Source organism: Somniosus microcephalus, chromosome 7 (assembly GCF_052327205.1).
Source record: "Somniosus microcephalus isolate GS21.2 chromosome 7, FLI_Smic_1.0, whole genome shotgun sequence".
Lineage (NCBI taxonomy): Eukaryota > Metazoa > Chordata > Chondrichthyes > Squaliformes > Somniosidae > Somniosus > Somniosus microcephalus.
In genome coordinates, this window is record NC_140993.1 from 192091894 (window position 1) to 192118938 (window position 27045).

General features: G+C 46.9%; 1 protein-coding gene across 1 annotated transcript in view; it reads right to left on the reverse strand.

Moving 5' to 3' along the window:
• Nucleotides 1–27045, reverse strand: part of csmd3b (CUB and Sushi multiple domains 3b) — a 1929854-nt gene that overhangs the window by 1844905 nt on the left and 57904 nt on the right. The window lies entirely within an intron of this gene.

Sequence of the window (27045 nt, forward strand, 5' to 3'; positions counted from 1 at the left end):
GTCGAGAGGGTCGACCTCCTCCACGCCAACCCCCAGTATGCTTACATTGCATACCCGGACGGGCGGGAGGACACAGTCTCCATAAGAGACCTTGCACCCTCGGGGGCCGCAGTAACCCACTACTCACTACCACCCCCCCCCACGATCCGATATCCAGCCCCGGCAGACAGCAGGCCTGGGCCCAGCAACCCGCTCGACATCTACGAGGACGACATGCCTGTGCCACAGCCTACGCGGGACTCGACGCCGGAAGCTCCACTACCCCTGCCATCGCCACGCCGATCACAGCGGCAGACAAGACCTCTGGAGAGACTCCAATACACTAACTTTTAATACACTTCACCCCGCCGGACTCAATTTTAAACAAGGGGTGAATGTGGTAAACCACTGTTTGTATTCCACTGTGTACATGCCTGGACATGCCTCGGCTGACTCCTGCCACAAGTCCTAGTATAAAGGTGACTGCTCCCCAGCCCCTTTGTATTCTGGACCGGTCGACCACTCGAGGCAGACCTTCATTCTTTTGTTAATAAAAGCCTTTAGTTACTCTCTTAACTCTCAGTCTTTTATGAGTAATTGATAGCGCATCATAACTGCCTTAAGTGCCTCTCCCGCCACTTGGTGGTGGGTCTGATCGGTACTCCCAGAGCCAACACTTGGCAAAGTTGCGTGGAGGCGGGTTGACGGCAGGGTGGGAACCCGCCATCAATCAAAATGAATTTAACCTCTGACCCGCCTCCAAACCCACCCTTTGAGTGCCGGCAAAATTGCGGCCAACATGTTATCTGTTTCTGTTAATCTAATAGTAAAGGATCCTCTAGGGAAGTGTGAGCATAATATGATAGCATTTCACCTTGAGTTTGGGAGTGACATTCTTAAGTCCGAATCTAGAGTCTTAAACTTAAATGAAGCCAATTGCTCAGGTATGCCAGGCAAGTTGGCTAAGGTAGATTGGGAAATTATATTAAAAAGGTATGACAGTAGCTAAGCAATGGGCATCAGTTAAAGAAATATTCCAAAATTCCATACGAATACACATTCCATTAAGAAATAAACAATCCACGGGAAAAGTGATCCATCCATGTCTAACTAAAGAAGTTAAGGATAGCATTAGATTCAAAGAAGAGGCTTATACTGTTGCGAATAAAAGTAGTAAGTGTAAGGATTGGGAGAGCTTTAGAAACCAGCAAATGAAGACCAAAAAATTGATAAAAAAGGGAGAAAATAGAATATTAGAGTAAATTAGCAAGAAATATGAAAATAGATTGTAAGTGATTCTACAACTATGTAAAAAGGAAGAGAATAGCAAAAGTAAGCATTAGTCCCTTGGAGGTAGAGACAGGAGAAATTATACTGGTAAACAAGGAAAAGGCAGGGTGCTAGAAATTCATTATAGCCCAGGAATGGGCCATATCATTAGAAAAGTTGGAGATTTAGCACCAGCCGCTAATGCTTTAGACAGCACGCAAAATGTGTGCTCACTGATCACTAGATCAGTAAGTTATGGGAGCAGTGAACTTTGAGCACCAATCTTTCTACCATGTACTGAGTGGACTATGTCATGTCAAACAGGAGCAGTAACGACAGAAAGGAGGCGATTATGTTGGCTCAGCACATTTATTGTGTGAGCCAGAAATAAGTTCCCAGGTTTTATCGTCTATCTGTGCTGAGTTAGCTAGTGAGGCACTGATAAGGGTGCCACATTTGGCCTCAGCACCCCATGGTTATGGAGGGGAAAACTGACCAGGGTTGGACTGTTCCTGATAATTTTCCTGTACCCCTGCTTGAAGTGTGCATATGTAAATGCTGGATGAGGGCAGGATTCAGCTAAGCTGTTATGTGGATCTGTATTCAAATAGCCTGCTAATACTCACCATCAAGAGTCACATCTGAATAATTAATGCTTGGATGAGGGACTGGAAAGCGAGCAGCACCCATGCCATTGCATCCTGGCAAGGAGCCTGGAGAGGAGGGGGAGGGCAGGGAAGAAAACTGATCAGGACAAGGAGAGAAGTAAAAAGAAATCGAAGTGTGACGTCACCAGAAAGCAAAAGGTAAGTGATTGGGTGGCAAGTATTTATCTCTTTTTAAAATTAAACTCCGTGGTTTATAGTTTGTTTGTAAACCAGAGCCCTTAAATTATATCATTTAGCTGTAAGGTAACTTCAATTCTGCGGTTTATATTTTCTAGGGTCTCTCTGGTATAGCGGGGACTTCTGCCATACAAGCGCCCTAGAGTATATCTTTAATTGGTGGTATTGAATTAATTAAAATTAATTAAAGGGTAAGTCATGTCAGGACAGCCAAGCCCCGTGTTATGCTCCACCTGCGCTATGTGGGAATTCAGGGATGCTGCTGGTGTCCCTGACGACCATGTGTGCTGGAAACGTGTCCAGCTGCAGCTACTAGCAGACCGCATTGAGGCGCTGGAGCTGCGGATGGATGAGTTTTGGAGCATTCGCGATGCTGAGAAGGTCATGGATAACACGTTTAGTGAGTTGGTCACACTGCAGGTAAGGGCTGCACAGGCAGAAAGGAAATGGGTGACCATCAGGCAGAGCAGTAGAAGCAGGCAGGTAGTGCAGGGGACCCCTGTGGCCATCCCCCTCTCAAACAGGTATACCGATTTGGATACTGTTGAGGGGGATGACTTACCAGGGGAAGGCAGCAGCAGCCAACTTCCTGGCACCAGGGGTGCTTCTGCTGCTCAGGAAGGGAGGAAAAAGAGTGGGAGAGCAATAGTGGTAGGGGATTCTATCGTAAGGGAAACAAATAGGCGTTTCTGTGGCCATAGACGTGACTCCAGGATGGTTTGTTGCCTCCCTGGTGCCAGGGTCAAGGATATCACTGAACGGCTACAGGGCATTCTGAAGGGGGAGGGTGAACAGTCAGAAGTTGTGGTTCACATTGGGACAAATGACATGGGTAGGAAGAGGGATGAGGTCCTGCAGCAAGAATTTAGGGAGCTAGGTAGCAGATTAAAGAGCAGGACCTCAAAGGCTGTAATCTCTGGCTTACTCCCGGTGCCACGTGCTAGTGAGTATAGGAATAGGAGGATAGAGCAGATGAATGCGTGGCTAAAGAGTTGGTGTAGGAGGGAGGGCTTTAGTTTCCTGGATCACTGGGTCTGCTTCTGGGGAAGGTGGGACTTGTACAAGTCAGATGGGTTGCACCTGAACCAGAACGGGACAAATATCCTTGCGGGGAGGTTTGCTAGCACTGTTTGGGGGGGTTTAAACTAACTTGGCAGGGGGATGGGGTACAGAGTGGAGCTATAATAGGGGGTGATGTACAGCCAAATATAGAGGAAAAAACAAGTCAGCTTGGAAGGCAGAGCAAATATGTAACGGCACAAGGGAGTAGGGCAAGGCTGGATGGCATTTATTTTAATGCAAGGAGTCTTGCGAATAAGGTGGATGAACTGAAGGTGTTGATGAACACATGGGAGTATGATTTTGTTGCTATCACGGAGACATGGTTGAGGGAGGGGCAAGACTGGCAGCTCAATATTCCGGGGTATAGAAGCTTCAGGCGAGACAGAGGGAGGGGGGGTAAAAGAGGAGGGAGTGTCGCAATATTAATTAAGGAGTCAATTACTGCTGTAAGTAGGGATGATATATTAACAGGTTCCTCTAATGAGACCATATGGGTAGAACTTAAAAACAAAAAGGGGGCAAGCACTTTGCTGGGAGTGTACTATAGGCCCCCAAACAGTCAGGGGGAGATAGAGGAACAGATATGTAGGCAAATCTCAGAGAACTGTGCAAATAATAGGGTAATAATAGTGGGAGATTTCAACTTCCCCAATATTAACTGGGATAGTCAGAGTGTGAAAGGCTTAGAGGGTGCAGAATTCTTAAAGTGCATCCAGGAGAGCTTTTTGAGCCAGCATGTAGAAAGTCCTACAAAAGAGGGGGCGGTACTGGATCTAATTCTAGGGAATGTGGCCGGGCAAGTGGTAGGAGTGTTAGTGGGTGAGCACTTTGGTGACAGTGACCATAATTCGGTGAGATTTAAGGTAGTCATGGAAAAGGACAGAGATGGACTGGAAATAAAGGTTCTAAATTGGGGGAAGGCCGATTTTAATATGATAAGGCAGGATCTGGCCAAAGTGGACTGGGATCAGCTACTTGTAGGAAAATCCACATCGGAGCAATGGGAGTCTTTCAGAAGGGAAATTGAGAGAGTACAATGGCAACATGTTCCCGTAAAGGTCAAGGGTGGGACCAACAAGCCCAGGGAACCTTGGATGTCAAGGGATATACGAGAATGGATTAGGAAAAAAAGGAGGGCTTTTGGCAGATACAAAGGACTAAAGACAGAGGAAGCCCTAGAGGAGTATAAAAAGTGCAGGGGAATATTAAAAAAGAAATTAGGAGAGCGAGGAGGGGCCATGAAATAACACTGGCGAGCAAAATAAAGGAAAATCCTAAGGTGTTTTATAAGTATGTTAAGGGCAACAGGATAACTAGGGACAGAGTAGGGCCCATTAGGGACCAAAATGGCAATCTGTGTGTGGAGCCAGAAGATGTAGGTGGGGTTTTAAATGAATTTTTTGCATCTGTGTTCACTATGGAGAAGGATGATGTAGACATAGAAATTGGGCAGGGGGACTGTGATATACTTGAACATATTAGCATCGAGAGGGAGGAGGTACTGGCGGTTTTAGCAGGCTTAAAAGTGGATAAATCCCCAGGCCCAGATGAGATGTATCCCAGGCTGCTGTGTGAGGCAAAGGAGGAGATTGCAGGGGCTCTGACACAAATTTTCAGAACCTCTCTGGCCACAGGGGATGTGCCAGAGGACTGGAGAACAGCTAACGTAGTACCATTATTCAAGAAGGGTAGTAGGGATAAACCAGGGAATTACAGGCCAGTGAGCCTAACATCAGTGGTAGGGAAATTATTCGAAAAAATTCTGAGGGACAGAATTAGTCTCCACTTGGAGCGGCAAGGATTAATCAGGGATAGTCAGCATGGCTTTGTCAAGGGAAGATCATGTCTGACTAATTTGTTTGAATTTTTCGAGGGGGTGGCTAGGTGTGTGGATGAGGGTAGTGCAGTGGATGTGGTATACATGGATTTCAGTAAGGCTTTCGATAAAGTCCCGCATAGGAGACTGGTCAAGAAGGTAAGTGCGCATGGGATCCAGGGTGCCTTGGCACATTGGATCCAAAACTGGCTTAGTGGCAGAAGGCAGAGGGTGATGGTCGAAGGTTGTTTTTGTGACTGGATGCCTGTGTCCAGTGGGGTACCGCAGGGATCGGTGCTGGGTCCCTTGCTGTTTGTGGTCTACATTAATGATTTGGATGTGAATGTAAAAGGTATGATCAGTAAGTTCGCAGATGAAACGAAAATTGGTGGGGTGGTAAATAGCGAGGAGGGTATCCTCAGTCTGCAGGACGATATAGATGGGTTGGTCAGATGGGCGGAACAGTGGCAAATGGAATTTAACCCTGAAAATTGTGAGGTGATGCATTTTGGAGGGACTAACAAGGCAAGGGAATACACAATGAATGGTAAGAGCCTAGGAAAGACAGAGGATCAGAGGGACCTTGGTGTGCATGTACATAGATCCCTGAAGGCAGCAGAACAGGTGGATAAGGTGGTTAAAAAGGCATATGGGATACTTGCCTTCATTAGCCAAGGCATAGAATATAAGAGCAGGGAGGTTATGATGGAGCTGTACAAAATGCTGGTTAGGCCACAGCTGGAATACTGTGTGCAGTTCTGGTCGCCACACTATAGGAAGGATGTGATTGCTTTGGGGAGGGTGCAGAGGAGATTCACCAGGATGTTACCTGGGCTGGAGCGTTTCAGCTATGAAGAAAGACTGGACAGGCTGGGGTTGTTTTTCCTTGGAGCAGAGAAGGCTGAGGGGGGACCTGATTGAGGTGTACAAAATTATGAGGGGCATAGATAGGGTAGATAGAAAGGAACTTTTTCCCTTAGTAGAGGGGTCAATAACAAGGGGGCATAGATTCAAGGTAAGGGGCAGGAGGTTTAGAGGGGATTTGAGGAAGAACTTTTTCACCCAGAGGGTGGTTGGAATCTGGAACTCACTGCCTGAAAGGGTGGTAGAGGCAGGAACCCTCACAACATTCAAGAAGCATTTGGATGAGCACTTGAAATGCCATAGCATACAAGGCTACGGACCAAATGCTGGAAAATGGGATTAGATTAAACAGGGCCTGATGGCTGGCGCGGACGCGATGGGCCGAAGGGCCTCTTTCTGTGCTGTATAACTCTATGGCCTAGAAATTCAGTATAGCCACGTTTGGGGCGCTACAGCCGGGCGGCCGCTAAAGTTTGCGCCCGGCGCAACTTCGCGCCACCTTCGCCGATATTCAGTGGCATCGCCCCAAGAGGTTGCTGCTGCGCTAAAGCAGGCGATGCACGACTATCATTAGGCGCTAAGCCGGCGATCCGGGGCGCTAACACCGAGGACGGGCGCAGCGCAGGTGCGGCAAGTTGCTCAATGAAGGCAGACACGCTGGCGCCGGTCAGCTCTTAAAGGGGAAGGGTCGACTTGTTTGGCTGCCATGCCCTGCACACTGCAGCCCTGAAGCAAGGCCTGACCATTGCTGGTTCATCAGTTCTATGCCCTCAACCATGGGGACGCCCGCTATTCTTCCAAAGCCGATTGCACGCTCTTGCTGCTTGTCCAGGGTCATGGGGAAGGCGATGTACTGACGTCTCCTTCTGAAAAGGGCATTGTTCACCTGGCGGATGCAGCAATGTACCGCGAACTGGGAGATGTTGGCAATGTCCCCAGTAGCGGATTGGAAGGAGCCAGTGGCATCGAAGTTGAGAGCCACCGTCACCTTCACTGCCACTGACAGAGACATCCTGCTCCTCAGCTGTGGCTGCAGATCTCTGCGAAGCAGGTGGCAGATCTCAGTGACCACCTCCCTTCTGAATCACATCCTCCGAACACACTGCTCCTCAGGCATGTTCAGATATGAGAACTGCTGGCGGTATACCCTGGGTGGGTAAGGCCTCCTGTGCCGACGCCTGTTGGCCAATCTCCGTCTGGCCATGACTGGCACTCTCTCACGGCGTCTCTGATCCCTTTGAATGCAATGCAGAAAGCCAACATTTCCACCCATTGCAGCCCCCATTACATGTGGCGACTCAGGGCTATGGCACTGAAAGTGAAATCCAAGTGCAAAGCTCTGGCCTGAAGCCACAAGTACCTGTGCAAGCGCTGAGTCAAAGCAGAAAGCTCTCTGCCTTTGTCTCTCTCCAAACATCCATCTCTCACACAGAGGGATTGGCACAAAATGGCTGCCACTTATACTGCAGGAGGAGTCCCCTTTAAATGGCGCCCCCCACGCCCCGCAGCGACTGGGAACCGTTCCCCTCTACCAGTCACTGGGGGCGCCAGGCGCAAAGGGCGGCGCCACTGAATTTCCGGTTCGGGGCGCACAAAGGGCGTTGCACAATGAAATGACGTCAGGATCTGCGCGCGCAGCTGAGCGCACGTAAAGGCTTTGCGCCGCCGCTAAATCTTTATTGAAGTTGGGGAGAGGCGCAGATCGCGCTGCGCCCGGCCGCTAGCCGCCTAGCGCCCCACATCTCCTCCTCCTAAGGCGCTAGCGGCTGGCGCAAACAACTGAATTTCTAGGCCTATGTCTCTATAACTGCAAAAACAAATAGAGCATGCCTCCAGGTTGATATTCCTTCAGAGGCTGCACAAGGTTTTAAGTTGGGATAAGCAAAGTAGTCTCTTAGGTTAACTAATTCAGTTCTGTGAACTCAGCTGAAACATGGCCAAAATCCTCTAAAGTTTCAAAATGAATTTTGTAACCAGCTTTGAAAGCCCAGGTTTGCATCAAAACAAATCCTTCAGCAAATAGATTTGGAGTTTAACATCAAATAAACATTGGAATGCATGACTGCAATGTAATGCATAATGGCAGAGGATAACCATGACCATATTATTTTTATTTGTGGAACAGGGCTAGCATAAAATCAGACAATGAAAAGCCCTGTGTGCATACTTGTTACATTAGTAGTGCTTACAGCTGAATTAATTTCTGATGATAGACATCTTTATGGTAAAATCTCTCCATTTGTTGAGTTTATCACAAAAGGTGAAGTAATGAAAATACTGCTTTATATTCGTGTTATCCTTTGCACTAAGCTTGGCATGAGGTATAATTTTACTCCAGTCTTTTCGTAGGAAAACAAAATATATTTGCATCTCGAGCTGCAACCTCCAGAGCCTATTTTATAGTTCTTACTCCAGTGACTACAAAACCTAGCAAGAGTTCCATCTCATTGATATGCCAGACAATTGTTGCAGGATGGGGTGGGAAATATGTAGATGTTGGATGAGGATCCTTCTTCATGCAAAGGGTAGTGGAAATCTGGAACTCTCCCCCCAACCACTGCCCTCCCCTCCAAAAAACACAGCTGTTGAGGCTAGGTCAATTGAAAATGTCAAAACTGAGATAGATTTTTGTTAGGCAAGGGTATTAGGGGTTACGGAACCAAAGCGGGTAGATGGAGTTAAGATACAGATCAGCCATGATCTCATTGAATGACGGAATAGGCTCGAGGGGCTGACTAGCCTACTCATGTTCCTATGTAAAGGAGAAGGGTCATGCCTTTATTATGGTGGTATCATTAGCAAGTTGCAGTTATTTAAAATAAATCTACAGAAACTTTTTAATTATATACTGTATAAATATCTGAATGGCAAACAGTAGTAAATTTTGAGGAATTGTATTGTAAAGCATATTAGATCCTGAGAAAGAAAAAGTAAATAAATGATAATAAAAAGTATGTCATTAAAAAATGTGGGAATTTTGGTGCACTAAGTGAAAGTATACAGCACCAACAGTCAAGGCAAGGATAATGTTAGAATTCATACATAGATTCTTAGGAATACACATCCAAGGTGGTTGTATTCACATTGGGAAAGAAAGAGAGTAAATTAAGAGAGAGAGAGAGAGAGAGAAACAAGACAAAAAGGAAAAGAAAGAAAAACAATGAAAAAGAATCAAAAGAAGAAGACACTGTAACCCAGTTGTGTTTGCAAATTTTTGTGTTGGTCCTTGAGAAGTTAATAATGAGTGAATGGCAGGGTAGGTATGCGAAACGTACAAACATTCCTACTCATATACTGTATCTCAAAATTGTTCCCTGGAAGGAATCTATCTAATTTGCATTTCTGAGTGTCATATCAACTTTGCGTCCTGAAAATGATTGCCATCCGACACGAACAGGAGTGTTGTTGACAAGGCTGGCACAAAAATACTGTCAAGACAGATAAAAAAAGTTTTTGAAAATCCACTAGGAACAATTCACTACCTGCTGGATTAAGACTCCATAGCTTAATTTGTTCCCTTTCTGGGCCTCCAAGGTTGAGTTTCATGTCAGGACCATAAATCACATCATTAACACAGTTCAAACTATGTGAATTACCAGCCCTAAACGGCAGTGACAAGATTAATTTGCATTTACAGCGCAAATCCAGCAATTTCATAACACAATTAATTTCAATGGACAGGCTTACGCCGAAGTTGCACCTTTTTCGGTTTTGTCGAAGCTAATGGCAAATCATCCTGCAATTTGTGGAGAATCAGAGCACTAAAACATCAACAACTTGTATTTTTATAGCACCTTTAACATAGTAAAACATCCCAAGGCGCTTCATAGGTGTATTTTAAGACAAAAAATTTGACACCGAGCCACATAACGATAAATTAGGGCAGGTGACCAAAAGCTTGGTCAAAGAGGTAGGTTTTAAGGAGTGTCTTATGGCGTATCTTTTCTTTACCGCAAATTGCTAGATTTTCTGTGAACCACTAATGGCGGATGCCATATTTTTCCAACAAATTCTGGGCCAATATATGTATTTAGTGTTCACACTGCAGATCAAGGTAAACATTGAGCTTTTTTGCTTTTTTCACATTGTTAGAGACTAGGGGTGCCTAAAAATATATATGACTACGCAAATAATACTGTGTTTAAATGATTGTATGTTTCTGCTCGAGACAAGTAAGGGGTTAATGTATAAGTTTTGTTTTCCTGGAGGTTCGTATTAGAATTTGAGACAAAATATCTTCAGTTAGTTAGAGTAGATGAGGCATAAACATTCCACACAGGGGCCCACAGGATGGACTTGCCTGTTATATCTGTTGGTTGTAAGTTAGAGTTTTAACTTTGTTAATGTATCTTTAATTTGGCCAATGAAGACCCAACCTATGTTTCTTCCATTATTGCTAATAACCATATTATAATCTCTATAGGTAGAATTTGGAGTTTGTTTAGCAGAACTGCTTGCGAAGATAAATAAAAGTTAATTAGTTGAAAGACATAGAATAAAAGAAATTTAGGGGAGTTAAGGTATCCATCTCAGGATGGAACAGTCGCACAGAATCACAGAAACCCCACAGTGCAGATAGAGGCCATTTCGGCCCATCAAGCCTGCACCGACACATATCCCACCCGATCCCCGTAACCCCTACACCAACACATATCCCACCCTATCCCCACGTATTTAATCCCCCTAACACTAAGGGTCAATTTATCATAACCAATCAACCTAACCCGCACATCTTTGGACTGTGGGAGGAAACCGGAGCACCCGGCGGAAACCCACGCAAACACAGGGAGAATGTGCAAACTCCACACAGACAGTCACCCGAGGCCGGATTCGAACCTGGGTCCCTGGCGCTGTGAGGCAACAGTGCTAACCACTATGCCACCGTGCTGCCGTGTTCGATTAAAGGAGATAGTTTGGATAACAGCAGGATGAGCAAGACAGCTCTGATGTGGGCCCCTTGATGGAGAGAGTACAAGGCCAGGCCTCGTACCAATTTTACCCGGGAGGATGGGGACAAAGAGAGTTAAGACAAATTCCAATGGAGGAACCTTCAAAATGTAAAAACAAGAAAGATAAATTGGATGAGATCATGAGACACCTTTTGGGGAGGCCTTTCATCCAAGAATCGAGACAAAGAACTCGATGCCCCATTGGGTAATGAGGTTTTAGGGGAACCTCTATAGGTTTAAGTGGTCTTGTCAATAATTTGGCCTCAAGCACACCCCTAAAAATTGAATAAAAGTAACACCCTGAGGGCTTGCCCACTCAGACAGTGGAGGGGAGAGCTAAGCAAAGGTTAGGCTGCTTGAGCGCTCTTTCGAGAGTGATCCCATGCTCACCAACTCCAAAGTTCTAGACGAGAGGATGGGAGGCCGTAAGTCAGAGAACTGTTCACGCAACCAGCCGTCTGTCCGATCGGGTCTGGTATCAACTACTTTTCAAGGTCGTATGTTTTTGCTGTATTACTAGTGTGTTATATTCCGTCCTAAATTCCGATTAAACAATGGCCCAGAAATTCGGGTCAGGGGCTTCCTGCGGGTGCAAGCCCCCGACCTGCACTTACCTTGCACGCCGGCCGTTGAGCTCTGGGCTACCGTGGAATTCCGCTCCGGGGCCTGGCCCAGCTGCCGGCGCGCTGTGCTTGCATGTCCCAGGGGCGTAGTTAGTGCGATGTGTCCCCTGGGATCACGTGAGCCATGGGCAGCCAATCGGAGGAGGGAAAAGCCCATTCATAAGATTGACAGGAAGATTGTCAAAACTTATGAATACAACGGGCCCCAAAATAGCAGTAAATCTTCAAATAATTTTTTTTTTAAATCACACTTTTTAAATAGACTATAAATTACATTAAATAACTATTTTAAACAATAATTTAAATTTTTGAAAAAAATAATTTTATAAAAAAACGGGGCTAAAAATAAACTTACCTTGTTTTAAAGTATTTAAAAATAATAAACCTGTGGAAAAAATGTTTTAATTTTAATTAATTGACCACTTACCTTGTAAAAAGCAGGCCTTACGCCTGCTTTTTAAATGTGTAAATCCTACAGGCTTAACCTCGCGTGAAAACCTGCAAAAATAAACGAAGTTCAAAGCGCACGCGCAGCCTCCCCTGCACGCGCGTTCGACCTCTGAACCCCTTCGTTCAGAGGATCGGAAGTGCCGGTTTCCCGCGCATGCGCAGTGCATGCACAAAACCGGCACTTCCATTCGGCCTACGGGTGAGTACCCCGTGCGTACTCACCCGTGGAGAGCCGAATTTCTGGGCCAATATACCCACCATATTGGTTTGCACTTGACCCTGTTTACTAGAGATACACGAATCTCTACAATTATTACACCACCACTAGCATCAACCAGACTTCAGTGACACTGGTGTAAGGTAAATTAGGTGGCCTTGTCGCCATTGGTGGCATGGAGTAATACCGCAAGAGATGATTTGTCCTTCTACTGCTGGAGAAGTGCATTTTAATAAGATTCACCAAACAACATGTATTTTAGCAATTGGTGCTTAAATAAAATGACTAACGTGTTACTAGTAAATTTTGTTAGACACATCAGATTTACAAAACAGGATACTTAACCCTGAGGTTCACTCATAAAATCTGTTATCCATACTAATAAGCCAGAAACAGTAATTGGGATCTTGTGTGAAAAATGGCTGCTGTGTTTGCCTACACAAGTGTAATTTCAATTCAAAGTATTAAAATATATGCAAACTACTTTGAGATGCTGTTGAGAAATGTGGCAAGGTGCTATGTCATTTTTTTAAATTTCTGTCAGGCATGATTCATTTTTATGTATAAGGGCAATTGTCCTTCAGATATATCTTTGTTCGGATAATCACTTATTAGGTGCAGATTTATTTTTGTCGATTTTGGCCCGCCAAATTGAAGTTTGACAATTAATACCATTAAAGTGGAGATCTGGCTACAGCTCAGTGCACAAGTCCAAGTGTAACAATTCTTAACCATGCTTATTGGTCTGAGTGAAGTTGTTCTTTAAGCCAATGGAACAATTTCAATAATAAACATGATCACAACTATTGCATTTTCATACTGTAGATAAAACCATCCTAATAAAAGTGATTTTACCAACATGGAAGAACATAGGTAATGAAATGGACCCAAGACTTCTCTATTCACTAGTCCAATTAGCACACAAAAAAACACAACTTACTTTTCTTGATGGTACTAGAGGAGAAGCTGAACAGTACCACCAGCACATACATATTTTTAAAAAAATGCACAGATGCAAAAGAATCTGAATTAATCTAATTTGGGCCAACCATAGATTTTCCCAAATTAATTTGAAAAGATCTTTATGGATGAATTGGGAATTATAATTTCTCACTTATTCTTAGTCATTGTGCATTTAATAATCATATTTAACTATCTATATATATAAAGCGGCTCTTCTGTCTGTCCCGATGTCTGTCTGTCTGTCTGTCCGTTCTCTATACGTTTGAAAGTTACAGAGCGTACCGACGCGCGCGTCGCCTCAAAAGAAAGCTTGCGATTCCGGACCGGTCATAGGCGTATTTACGTTTCGGCCGCACAAAAATCCCGCCCGCGGTATCCGAAAAACGTTCAGCCTTCCGCTCATTAGCATCTCATTAGCGACCATGTGACGTCGAGGTCGACCAATCGGACGGCGGGTTCCTTCCTACAGTTGAGTGTCGAGTGACTCGACGATTGACCAATCCTACGCTTCGGTGACCTGACCGGTCGACCAATCGGTGCGTGTGTGGGCGGGCCTTATCCTTCTGAACCGAGGTGAGTGGCCGCCATCTTGATTTTTCACAATTTTTTCCCCACACTTTCAGTGCGTTAGGGAAGTAAGGTAAATATTTGAATGATGTGTTAGGGAATTAATTAACAATTTATTTGAGTTTTATATTGTGTTTAGCAACCCCCCCCCCTCCTCCTCACCCTCGCGCAGGGGGGACTCGGGGCCTGAAGCTCAAAAAATTTCTCTCTCTCTCTCTCTTTCTTCCCTCTCTCTCTCTCCTTCTCCTCTTCCCTCTCTCTCCTTCTCCTCTTCCCTCTCTGTCTCTCTCTACTTCCCCCTCTCAGGTTTCACGGTGTCGCGGACGGAGCGCGGGCGGGCTGCCCGAAGTTTCCCGCTCGCTAACGGCCGCCAAGCCGCCCTTGCCTGCTCCCCGAGGGCCGCCTCGCACCGCCCGTGCATGCGCCGCCCGCCCGCCCGCAGCGGCCGTCCATCAGCCGCGCGATACGCGGGGGACCTCAGCTCCGGTCCGTCCCGGCCTCAGAACCCGACCGCGCCTTAAGCGCTAGGCCCCGCACGGCCGCTATCGCAACGGCACCGGACCTCAGGCGCTAGGCAGGGGGAGGGGCCGGAAAGAGGGACAGAGGGGAGTGGGCGAGGGGAGGGGAGGGGGTGGGGGGAGGGAGACAGGGGAGGGGAGGGAGGGAGACAGGGGAGGGGAGGGGGTGGGGGGAGGGAGACAGGGGAGGGGAGGGAGGGAGACAGGGGAGGGGAGGGAGGGAGAGGAGGGGAGGGGAGGGAGAGGAGGGGAGGGAGAGAGGGGATGGGAGGGAGGGATAGGACAGGGAGAGGACATGACAGGGAGAGGGGGGACACACAGGGGCAGGGAGACCAAGCGCCCCAAAATTGCCCTCGCAACGCGGGGCTCCCCAGCTAGTGTATATATATATATATATATAGATATATATTTATTCAAAAGATTTAAACTAGAGTGTGGATAAATGGCATTAATATTACAATGGGGGCAATTTCCAATGCTGGAAAATGGGACAGCTAGCAGTTAATTTTAAAAATAGCTCACTCCTCGCCCGCCCAATGCAATTTTCAGGTAAGCTTGCAACAGGCAGCCATAACTCCCACCAAAAGCAGATGGGAGCAAATTATCTATGCAAATTGAAGTGCTATGCCAGTTTTAGGATTCCTGTTTGCAATTATCAGTACCAATGGGCGGAGCATGCACCCATTGGTACGAGGCCTTGAGCGGTTTAACCTATAGTCCAATTCTGGCCGCTTGCACATTCCCAATTTTCATCGCTCACCGTTGGCGGCCATGCCTTCAATTGCCTCGGCCCTAAACTCTGGAATTCCCTCCCTAAACCTCTCCGCCTCTCTCCTCCTTTAAGTCATTCCATAAATCCTACCTCTTTGACCAAACTTTTGGTCGCCTGTCCTAATATTTCTTTATGTGGTTCTGTCAATTTTTTTCTAATAACACTTCTGTGAAGTGTCAGTTCAGTGAAATGCAGCAGATATTTAATAATTGTTTTTTGAACTCCTCAATTTAAGTTGATTACCAATACTGGATACTTTATTTTTGTACTTTTACTTGCAAGTAGGAACTTTTCGTTTTACTTTTAAAATAAAATATTTCACTCACCAAAACCTATATCTTGAATATCTAGAAAAAATTAACCTAAAAAAGTTTTTAAAACTGTTATCTGTAAGAAGCAAGGAAGAGGGGTGGCAATGGTGCAACCAACAGCACCAGGGATGTAAAAACGAAGCACGGCCTAATCTGAAATGAAGGGAGTGATTCCTTCGGGTCAGTCCAAAAGCATACAAATTGACTTCCTTCAGGGCAACCAAAATAATTTGCTCTAGGCAAGCCCTTAAGTGGAATTTTCCAAACAATTATATGCATCTTTAATATAACTAGTCAGTAGTATGATGTTTCAGGTGAAGTTATATCAACATACCAAACAAGCCCAGCTAGGTGAGATCTTAAACTTCTTAATTTCCTGTGGGCCAGGAGGAGCAGGAGTGCTCCTATAGGCCCCACAAGGAAGCCTTAGGCCTCCCCTGCTGACTGGTAGTCCACTCCTGGAACACTTGCCTTGTGCCGGGGACAATTTCCTTGGGTCCCCAGTGGCAGCCTCCTGCTGCTCAATTTAACCAACCAGGCAGCCTTTTGGTTGGGAAGTTGGCAAGCGGCATATTAATGAGGTCCGGCCGTTATAATCGACCGAGCTTACCCGTTGTCACTCATGGACAGGCACACGGCTTGCTTTGCTGCATTTGCCACTGGGACTTAAAATCCAGGCAACTGGTTTAGGACCCTGTCCTCTTACCTCTGACACAGATGGGTGAAAGTCTTCCCTCTTTAAGGACGATATGGAACCTACACAAAATAACGTTGAACAGTCGAAACTCACTTTAGCGCAGATGGGTCCACAGCACAAAGCTGCTCACAAATAGACACCTCAGCTAACGCATTGATTAATATGTTTCTGTAAAATTCCTCTGAATGCTATTTTAATGCAGTTGTCAACCTGTTTACTTTAAATTGAAATGGCAGACAAAAGAATGTTATGCAAACACATTAAACAGTGAACTACAAGAGGAAACGAAGCCCTAAATTGGTAACTGTGCAGTAGGCTGGGATGGGGGCGCTTGTGCTCATGAGGTGGGATGACAAACCCAGCTGGGGTGAGTCAAGGGAGGTTTCCTTTGTAATTAATTGATGCAACATCTTATCTGGGAGTACCTGATGATGACATCAGAAGGCAAAAGTAGAAAAGTATTTCATTCCTCAGAAAATTACTCTTCTTCTTAACTAGGGTAAAAAGTCACTGTAAAAACATTTTATTCAGTGATTTTTAAAAATTCATTCTTGGGAATGTGGACATCGCAGGATGTGCGCCAGCATTTATTGCCCATCACTAGTTGCCCTTGAGAAGGTAGTGGTGAGCCGCCTTCTTGAAGCACTGCAGTCCGTGTGGTGAAGGTACTTCCACAATACTGTTCGGAATAAGTAATTATGGATGAATATTTTAGTATATTTCTAGTTTACCTGCTGTAGCCACCACCATTGTAATGTTTGAGTGTAAGGGAAGAGAAGTTACATAGGTCATTGGTAGTAAAACAGACCAAATCCCCCCCTCACGTCATCAATGGGAAAAACCAAAGGAAGTTCTTTTCACAACATGGGCCAATAGGATCTCTTTATGGTTTCTGTAGTGTATGTAACCGTTCCACCTTTAAGAGAACTATTGTATGTAACCGTTCCACCTTTAAGAGAACTATTTTAAGAGTTGCACTACTTTATCTTGGCTGCTGTATACTGTAATACCGGCGGTGACCACACCGGTATATAAGTGCTGTGTAATGATTTATTGGGCAGTTCCGCCCTGACCTTCAACCAGTAAAGTCCTGTTAAAGTTTACTCTTGTGGTCTGTGTATTAATTCGCAATATAACACACAGACTTAACAGTGGCGACGAGTTCGATCTTACCCTGCGGCAGAGATACATCCAAGGCAGTTTAACGGGCGTCGAGAAGAGGCATCCGCCCTCGTCATTCTGCTGAGAGAAGACTCGAGTCTGCAGAGCAAAGGAAGAAGGAAGAATTCTGACACGAAGCCTTCCATCAGCAACAGGCAGTGATCGTCCCTTCTATCACGGTGGTGAGTGAGCCGATCAGCGACGAGAAGCAAGTCGGCCACGTTGACTGTGAGTAGGGGAGAAAATAAAAAAATAAAAAACGGAAGATATAAGGGCGGAGAACTCGACCACGGCCGGGGAAAGGAGCCGGACAGAAGTCGGGGCCAGAGGCGCTGAGACTGGGGCAGCGTAGGGCACGGAAGCCGCGGTGAAGGGAACGCAGCTGGTGTGAGAGACCGGGCTGCAAGCGGACTGGGAGACGCAACAGCGTCGAGAGCAAGCTCGACCGCGACCGGTAATCAAGGCCGGGCAGCTACCGAGGCCGCGAGACACAGCGGCTGAGAACCGCTTGCGCGGGAGAAAATAAAACAAATAAAAAAAATTTTTTAAAAAACCGCGGAGAACTCAGCCGCAGCCGGGGGGGGAAAGGACCGGACTGCAAGAGGGGCTGGGAGGCACGATTGAAAACCGCTGGGGAGGGCGAACGCAGCCTTTACAGCCAGCGGGAGAGACAGAGCCCGAGTGAGCGAGCGAGACCGAGCGAGCGAGGGAGACCGTGCGAGCGAGGGAGACCGAGTGAGATTTCCGCCCAGCGGCTTACAGCAGCTTTCCGCAAAGGACCAAGAGCTGGAACTGTCCGCCGCCAACTGGTTGGCCCCAGCGCCGGTTGCCCCTGTTGGGAAAGGGAACAAGGAACTCAATCAGCTGTTCTCGCGCTTTCAGAATAAACTGAAGCCGGCGCGCAGGCTGCGAACCCCGAAAGCCAGCGGTCGTCGCCCGAGGGCAAAGCTTACCCCTTCCACCAGAGGAAGAAACGCGGGAAGCCGCCATTTAGGCGGGAAAGAAGACAAGCGCGGGAAACCGCCATTCTCGGAGGCGGGGAAGAAGATAAGCGCGGGAAACCGCCATTTTTGAAAAAAAAAGTTAAAGAAAAATTTCGTTGTTGTTTCTCAAAAAGATTGCGAGGATGCCTAAGCATGGTAACATCAACGATTTCGATCCCGATGTGGAAGATTGGGCCACGTATGTAGAACGCATAGAGATATATTGTAAGGCAAATAAAATATCAAATGATGATAAAGCACTAACCTTACTAAACTCAATGGGTGCGAAGACATACGGGCTATTGAAGCATCTTCCATCACCAGCTAAACCGGCGGATCAGACTTTCGCTAATATTGTTGCTGTCCTGAAGGATCATTTGAACCCCACACCGCTGATGTTAGCGGAACGATTTAAATTTTATGCGAGAACGCAACTGGAAGAGGAAAGCAACGCGGAGTACTTGGTTGAACTGCGTAGACTAGCGAAATACTGTCAGTTTGGGGAAAATCTGACAGAGGCACTGAGAGACAAGTTCGTGTGTGGGTTGTCAAAGGAAGGCACACAAAAGCGACTGCTCGAAGAGAACGATCTTACACTTGATAAGGCTGTCCTTATTGCAGCATCGCACGAAGCCGCAGCGAGAGGCACTGCGGAAATGCAGCTGAAGGCAGCGGTACTCAGCGTGGATCAAATGGCTTTGGGTACAACGAAATGTTATCGTTGTGGGAAGACAACACACGATCAGAACCAATGCTGGTTTAAAAACCAGGAATGTAGAAAATGTGGCAAGCTTGGTCACATAGCTAAAGTATGCCGGTCAGGAAAGAAGACCGGCAACAAAAAAAAGTCACCGCAGGAAAAGTGCAGCAAGGTACACAAGGTGGCTGAGAAGAGTTCGGATGAACAGAATTCGGATTCAGACTCCAACAGCAAGGAACTGGGTAGTCTGAAAATTCACAATGTGAGTAAGGAAGCTGACCTACAAACTATCTGGGTCACGCTCAAGATAGCCGGAGTCCAAGTGAAAATGGAATTGGACACAGGATCAGCCCTAACAGTCATAAACTGAAGGGACTACAAGCGGCTATTCTCACATATACCCTTGAGAGATACCAAGATTGTATTACAGACATACACGGGGCAAAGAGTATACCCCATCGGAAAGATAAAAGTCAAGGTGAGACACAAGGGCAAAGAACACCAAGGAATGGACTTATATGTACTACCTGAGGGAGGTCCACCACTTCTGGGACGGGAGTGGATCAGGAAAATAAATATGGACTGGCACTCACTAAAAGCAATAAAGAGTGAGAACTCGGTGAAGACAATCAGCTCAGACTCTGGAACTGATGATGGAAAAACGAAGGAGTGCATAAATGCTTATGCTTCAGAGGAGAAGAAAGTATCAGAACAGAATTCCACTGAACAATAACAACATAGTTTGACAGAGAATTCTGAGTCTGTCCAGTCTACAGACATGCACATTTCTGAGGAACACCGGGCTCGAACTCAACTCCATTTCAAACGACAACAGCAATTAGAACAAATGATTCGCCGTTTTGAGCAAGAGATGAATGCAACGAAAAAGTTCTTTGACACAGAGTGGGAGAATCTGGAAAGACAGCAGAAGCAGCTGATGGAGAAAATGGAGCAGGAACACACAAACCGTCTGCGCGAGGAGGCCAAACGAATCAAAGCTGACTCGGGTTCTGAAGGTGCGTGCTCTAATCTGGTGGAGCAAGATGTTCAGCAACTGAAGGCGCTTGTTAGCAGGTTGCAGGCAGAAAAGGCTGATTTGGTTGCCATGAATTCCGAGCTCCTACTGAAGTTGGGTGCAGCATCACCGGACGATTCATTTGTTGAAATTCGAATGGTGGAGGCTGCGGATGATGGCGAATTAAAAGCAGCAAAGGAGCCCCAGTGCAAAGTTACAAACAGCCCTGCAGCCTATACGTCAAAAACACATGACGACGATACTGGGAAACGTCTGATGTCAGAAGAGTTAACGGTCAGCCAACTCCTTCATATGCTGAGGGACAAGACTCTGAAATGGGAAAAACTTGAACACGAGCTTCAATCTTCAAAGGAAAGGGGTTCGGAGCTTTCAAAAGTTATTGAAATAGCTGAGGTTGCAACACAGACTGAGAAGATTGCAGCAGAGCAGCCCTTGGATGCCAAGAGTACGCTGACTCACGTCAATGTAGAACAACAGAATGCTGAAACAGCTGCTCCAGTAGAGGGATTGAATAGACCGATCAATCAATCTCCGAATGAAGTTGAAGTATTGCAATCACAAATGATGTCATTAGTAAAAGACTTGCAGGAAGCCCAGAAAAAGCTGGATGAAGCTGAACACATGAAGAAGTCTCTTCAGGAGAGATGTCTGGATTTGGAACAAAAGCTGGCTAACGTCCAGCTAGGCATGGAGGAAATAGAAGACCCTCTCGCTGGCCTAGCTCAGGACGACACCGAATATTACCACGACCTGTTCTGCCCAGCTTGTGGGGAAATCTTCCAAAGTGCAAAAACCATGAAGAATCACGAAAAGTCTAAGAAACACCAGGAGATGGTGGCGCTAATACGGCAACAGGAGGAAGAGGAGGAGGTACTGTGCATGCAGCTGGGAGTGGAGCCCAGAGAGTCTCCAAGAAGCAGAAAAGGAAAAGACGAAGCAGAAGATGATGACCCATCTGAACCATTATCACCTCTACCAGGTCACGCACGTGGTCCCTCCGAACTGAGTCAAATCAGTTTGGAAGTAGGAAAACTTCCCAAGGTACTCGAGCCTTTAGAAGTCAGCAAGGCTGGTTCTGAAGTTACGAAAGTTCAAGCTGTTAAGTCCAGTGAAGGACTATTGGATGAGTCACCCCAGCAACGTGAACCTACGACACCACCGAGAACTACTACACCACCGAGGCGTTATCCGGACCGAGTCAGGAAGCGCAGGAGGCGCCTCCGCAGAGACTGAATCTGTGAACTGTTTTCCGCAGAGACTGAATCTGTAAACTGTTTCCCGCAGAGACTGAATCTGTGAACTGTTTTTACATGAAGTTGGGTATATATATTATGATGTTATGTTTAATGGGGAATAGGTATATTGTAAGCTAAAAAGGGAGGATTGTAGTGTATGTAACCGTTCCACCTTTAAGAGAACTATTGTATGTAACCGTTCCACTTTTAAGAGAACTATTTTAAGAGTTGCACTACTTTATCTTGGCTGCTGTATACTGTAATACCGGCGGTGACCACACCGGTATATAAGTGCTGTGTAATGATTTATTGGGCAGTTCCGCACTGACCTTCAACCAGTAAAGTCCTGTTAAAGTTTACTCTTGTGGTCTGTGTATTAATTCACAATATAACACACAGACTTAACAGTTTCTTCCACATAATCCTAAAAATAATGCATTAGTAACACTGCGGGACCACTACTGAGGTAGTCATAATAGAATTCCAGTATGAGTTGCATACTGTTCAAATAGCTATTGCCTAGCTGGATATACTGAATCTTCTCCAGGAAAGCATTTTTAGACATCTTTCCAAGCTTGAGTACTATAGAATTGTAAATGTTGTTAAATCGATGAAGATTTGGCAATGCCACTCTATCCCAGTAGCTGTCTGTTGAAACCCTGTTAAGAGTGCTCAGCTGCACATGTTGTAACATTAACTTTAACTACCCACAGCACATTGTTGCACTATAATTGTTTGCCCTCAACACACTGGAGGTGACTTTCAACATTCAACATTAAAGTAACAATGTATAAAGGCTTTTTGCAGATATAGGTCCCGAATCTTCGCTGACCACCTATCCTAGCGTATGTGTTGGGATTTGCCCACTGGGAATCTCGAACATCGACTGGGAATCTCGAACATCGACCCCGGCAGAATACATAAGGTCACAGGGAGGCTCTGCAATTTAAATATCCAAGGCGGGCATCCACACCACTAGGGCTACACCTTGGGCACCCACCATAGCTGGGGGATGGGAGGAAATAACAATGGAGCCCTGCAGCTTCAAAGATCCCCATCAGCCCCAATCTCAGAAGGCGTGTGCTGAAGCCTATTAATCCTCTTTACAAGGGGGATGATTTTTGAAATTTGGCAGCCTGAATCTTCATGGGTCCAAGTCAAGATACAGGCGTAGACCCCCAGGAAGCCCACAGATCCACATGGTCAAGGCAGGTACACCGCCTTTCTCTTGGCACACCAACTGGCCAGAAGCTCCCAGGCCAGTGCTGTAGAAACACCCCCAGCCTTGGAGGCCCCCACCCCCACTGAATAGACATTCTCTCGGTTGCGGGTGACCTTGTAAGGGCAGACTTAGGGGTCGGTTTTCCTGGAGCCGTCAGGCGGGGTTTCAGGCATGTGAGGGGGGTGGGGGGGGGGAATCTTGAATTCAGGGGTCCCGACACCATCCCGCCCAAAACCCAACTCCACGTAAGTTTCAGAGGAGGCGGGTACTCGCCCCGCACTGGGACCCGCCGACCCGAGGCGAGAAGGGATTAGTGCCAATTAACTGCCTGTTAACAGGTAGTTAACAGGCAGTTTTTAGCCTAATCCCTATTTTGAGGGGTGTCATGTGGGATTCCCGACAGCTCCAAACCACGCCAGGTTGAGCAGGCGGGCCGTCGGGTTGAAGGACTTGGAGGGGTCGCGATGTCGATGTTCAGGTGAATGATGGGTGCATGAGTGCAAAGGTAAGTGTGTTTGGTGTGTCTAAAGTGTGTAAAGAAGTTTAAATTACCTGTACTTACCTTAACAGCCTTTCTTCCTTGAGGCTTCGGGAGTCCATCACTCAGCCGGCACTGAAAGCAAAATGGCTGCGAGCTGTCAAAAGTGACAGCCTTCAGCTTTCATTGCTGGTGTGAGTTCTAACTGAGTCTGTGTAGAAGGACTCAGGTTAGAAGTCAGACTGTCAGTGTTTGACAGCTTCAAACAGCTTTGAAACACTGATATTTCATCTGTCAAGACCTCTTGACAGATGAAATTTCAGTCTGTGATGTCACCTGTTGCCGGGTGGCCCTTAATTGGCCTGCTGAGTGTAATGTATGTACCTTTAAGGGGGAGAACTACTTTTTACAACTCCTGTATCCTGTAGTACCGGCAGTGACCACACCTGTATATAAACCCTGAGTAGTGATCTGTACCGTTAGTTCTAGAGTAACCCTCATTCAGTAAACACCTGTTGATCGTTCCCTGCAGTCTTCTGTCTGACTATTGAAGGACACAACATGAAGATACACGGATCTAACATTGGCGACGATGCAGATTCGAACCTACCTGCAACTCTGCATCACCTCCCAGGGATTCGCTCCTGGAGAACAGTGGAAGGAGGTCGAGTCCAGAAGCACGGGCATCAACCACGGGCAACCGCCCAGTCATCCAGCGGAGATTTGAGCATCGCAGGGGAGGCTGTCGAGAACCAGGCTTGGCTTTCCAGTCACGGTGGTCCAGCAAAACAAACTGGCAACAGGTACTGCGCAGACCCTTCCCGGACAGCGGCGGCTAGAGCCAAGCGAGCGGCACAGAAAAAGGCCGAGCAGCGTCGATGGGGGAGAGAGAGAGGGCAGAGCGCACAGGGCACAGCCGGTGTTCAAGACCGAGTGGCATCAACGGGGAGAGAGACGAGAGAGAGCAGAGCGCAGCCGGTGTTCAAGGGCTGAGCAGCGTCAACGGGGGAGAGAGGCGCGCAGGAAAACGCGAGGCGCTGCCATTGCCATGAGGACTGCAGAGAGCGGCATTGGCAGCAGTGCAGGAGCAGTGCACGAAACCCACAGGGCGTCGCCATTTGCCACGAGGACCACAGAGAGCGGCGTTGGCAGCAGCGCGGGAGACGCCATTTTAAGCCGCAGTGGGGAAGAAAGGAAAGCACGGGAGATGCCATTTTAAGCCGCAGCGGGGAAGAAAGGAAAGCGCGGGAGACGCCATTTTAAGCCAGTCTAACCACACCCAAAAATGCCGAAGAGTGGCAGTATCACAGCGTTCGACAATGAAGTCGAAGATTGGACGACATATGTCGAACGCATAGAAGTATACTGCAAGGTGAATGAAGTGCCAGATGACAAGAAAGCGCTGGTATTGTTGAATTCAATGGGTGCAAAAACGTATGGCTTACTACGAAACCTAGTAACCCCAGAGAAGCCAGTAGAAAAGGATTTTGAAAACATAGTGTCAATCCTACAGGACCACTTAAACCCCACACCGCTGCTGATAGCAGAAAGATTTAAGTTTCACAAAAGGAACCAGCATAAAGATGAAAGTAATGCTGAGTATTTAACGGAACTGCGCAAGCTATCGAAACACTGCCAGTTTGGAACGGGACTAGCAGATACTTTAAGGGACAAGTTTGTGTGTGGGCTTCAAAGTGAAGGAACCCAGAAACGGCTTCTATCAGAAAAGGATCTTACGCTGGACAAGGCTTTCAGCATTGCAGTATCACACGAAGCAGCCGCACGGGGCGCTGCAGAGATACAACGGAGACCGCAAGAATATGGCACAAATGAAATGTCATACGGAACAGTGAAGTGCTATCGCTGCGGCAGAACAACACACGACCATAATGATTGCTGGTTCAAGGACAAAGTGTGCAGTGTGGAAAAGTAGGAGACATAGCAAGAGTCTGTTGGTCGGGAAAGAAAACCAGCAGCAAGAAATCTCCACAGGAGAAGTACAAGAAGGTACATAAGGTGACGGAGAGTAGTTCAGACGAACAGAAAAGTGATACAGACTCCGGAAGCAAGGAGCTGGGTTGTCTGAAACTACATAATGTGATCAAAACGGAGGATCACCAAACTATCTGGGTCACGCTCAAGATAGCAGGAGTCCAAGTGAAAATGGAATTGGACACAGGATCAGCCCTAACAGTCATAAACCGAAGGGACTACAAGCGGCTATTCTCACATATACCCTTGAGAGATACAAAGATTGTCTTGAAGACATACACGGGGCAAAACGTCTACCCCAAAGGAAAAATAAGGGTTAACGTTATATATAATGGCAAGGAAACACCAAAAATGGACCTATATGTATTAACAGATGGAGGACCACCACTACTAGGACGTGAATGGATCCGGAAGATACAGCTAGAATGGCATTCCATACAAGCACTGACTGTAGATGCCAAAAAGGATGACGATGTCACACCTGGACGACTGTCAAAAATGCTAACTGACACACAAGAAGTGTTCCAGCAGGGACTCGGAACACTAAAAGGCATAACAGCGACGATCAAAATAGAGGAAAATGCAAGCCCAAAGTTTTTTAAAGCCAGACCGGTACCTTATGCGATCCGCCCAGCCGTCGAAGCAGAGCTGGAAGGTTTGGAACGTTCAGGAGTGCTGTCCAAAGTGGACTGGAGCGAGTGGGCTACACCCATCGTTCCTGTAATGAAGAGGTCATTCAGTAATACGCCTGGGGAACCAAAGAAGGTTCGCATCTGTGGGGACTTTAAGGTGACAGTGAACCCAGTCCTTCACACTGTACAATATCCACTTCCGCGGATTGAGGATATTTTCGCCTCGCTATCTGGAGGGAAACGCTTCACTAAGGTTGATCTGGCCCAGGCGTACCTGCAAATGGAGGTAGAAGAAGCCTCGAAACAGTACCTCACGATCAACACTCAAAGGTCTCTACCAATACAACCGGCTGGTGTTCGGGGTAGCATCAGCTCTGGCTATTTGGCAAAGGGCAATGGAACAAGTCCTGCAAGGGATTCCAGGGGCCCAGTGTTATTTGGACGACATCCTGGTCACGGGTGAAAATGACAGTGATCACCTCGCCAACCTGGAGCAGGTGCTCACTAGATTGAAGGAATATGGGCTCCGAGCTAATCGCCACAAATGCGAGTTTTTCCAGAAGCAGATCTCGTATTGTGGCCACGTTATTGATAAAGAGGGGTTACATAAGTCCCCTGAAAAGATTGAGGCAGTAGTCAAGGCTCCAGCACCAGAAAATGTGTCACAACTGAGGTCGTTCCTCGGGCTGGTGAACTACTACCATAAGTTCTTGCCGAATTTGTCTACCGTACTGCACCCACTGAACACCCTACTGCAAACGGGGGTACCATGGAAGTGGAGTGACGAATGTAAATGAGCTTTCCAGAAGAGCAAAGCATTGATCACATCAAAAGAGGTGTTGGCTCATTTCAACCCAGCACTACCAATTCGGTTGGCGTGTGATGCATCACCCTATGGCATTGGAGCGGTGGTGTTGCACAAATTCCCGGACGGCTCGGAGAGGCCAGTAGCCTTTGCGTCTCGGTCACTAACCTCAGCCGAGCGTAACTACGCCCAGATTGACAGGGAGGCCCTCAGCCTAGTGTGGGGAGTGAAAAAGTTCAATCACTATCTGCACGGGCAGAAGTTCACCTTGCTGACTGACCACCAACCACTTGTCTCCATCTTTAATCCAAAGAAGGGCGTTCCGGTGATGACTGCGCAACAGCTACAAAGATGGTCCCTTTTTCTAGGGGCGCACCAATATGAAATCGAGTATAAGGGCACGAAACAGCATGGAAACGCTGATGGGCTATCACGCCTGCCACTGCCTACTGCGGAGGAAGCACCAGCAGTGGATCCTGTCGAAATATTTCATTCGACTATAATTGAATGCTTGCCAGTAACTAACGGTGGTATAGAGAAGGAGACCCGAAATGACCCGACACTGTCTCGGGTATATGACTTGACGGTGAAGGGATGGCCAGCACATGCCGACTCACTGTTGCCAGCATTCTCATCCAGAAGAGAACAGCTGTCAGTATGCCAGGGGACCTCGATGTGTGGATCCCGAGTGGTAATTCCACCCAAGTTAAGGGAGAGAGTGCTCAATGAGCTTCACGAAGGTCATCTGGGAGGGGTGAAAATGAAAAGACTTGCTAGGGCTTATGTGTGGTGGCCGGGGATCGATCAGCAAATCGAGGACCTGACAAAGAGCTGCGCAGGATGCCAGAAGGTCCAAAATGCACCACCACATGCCCCTCTACACCCATGGGAGTGGCCCT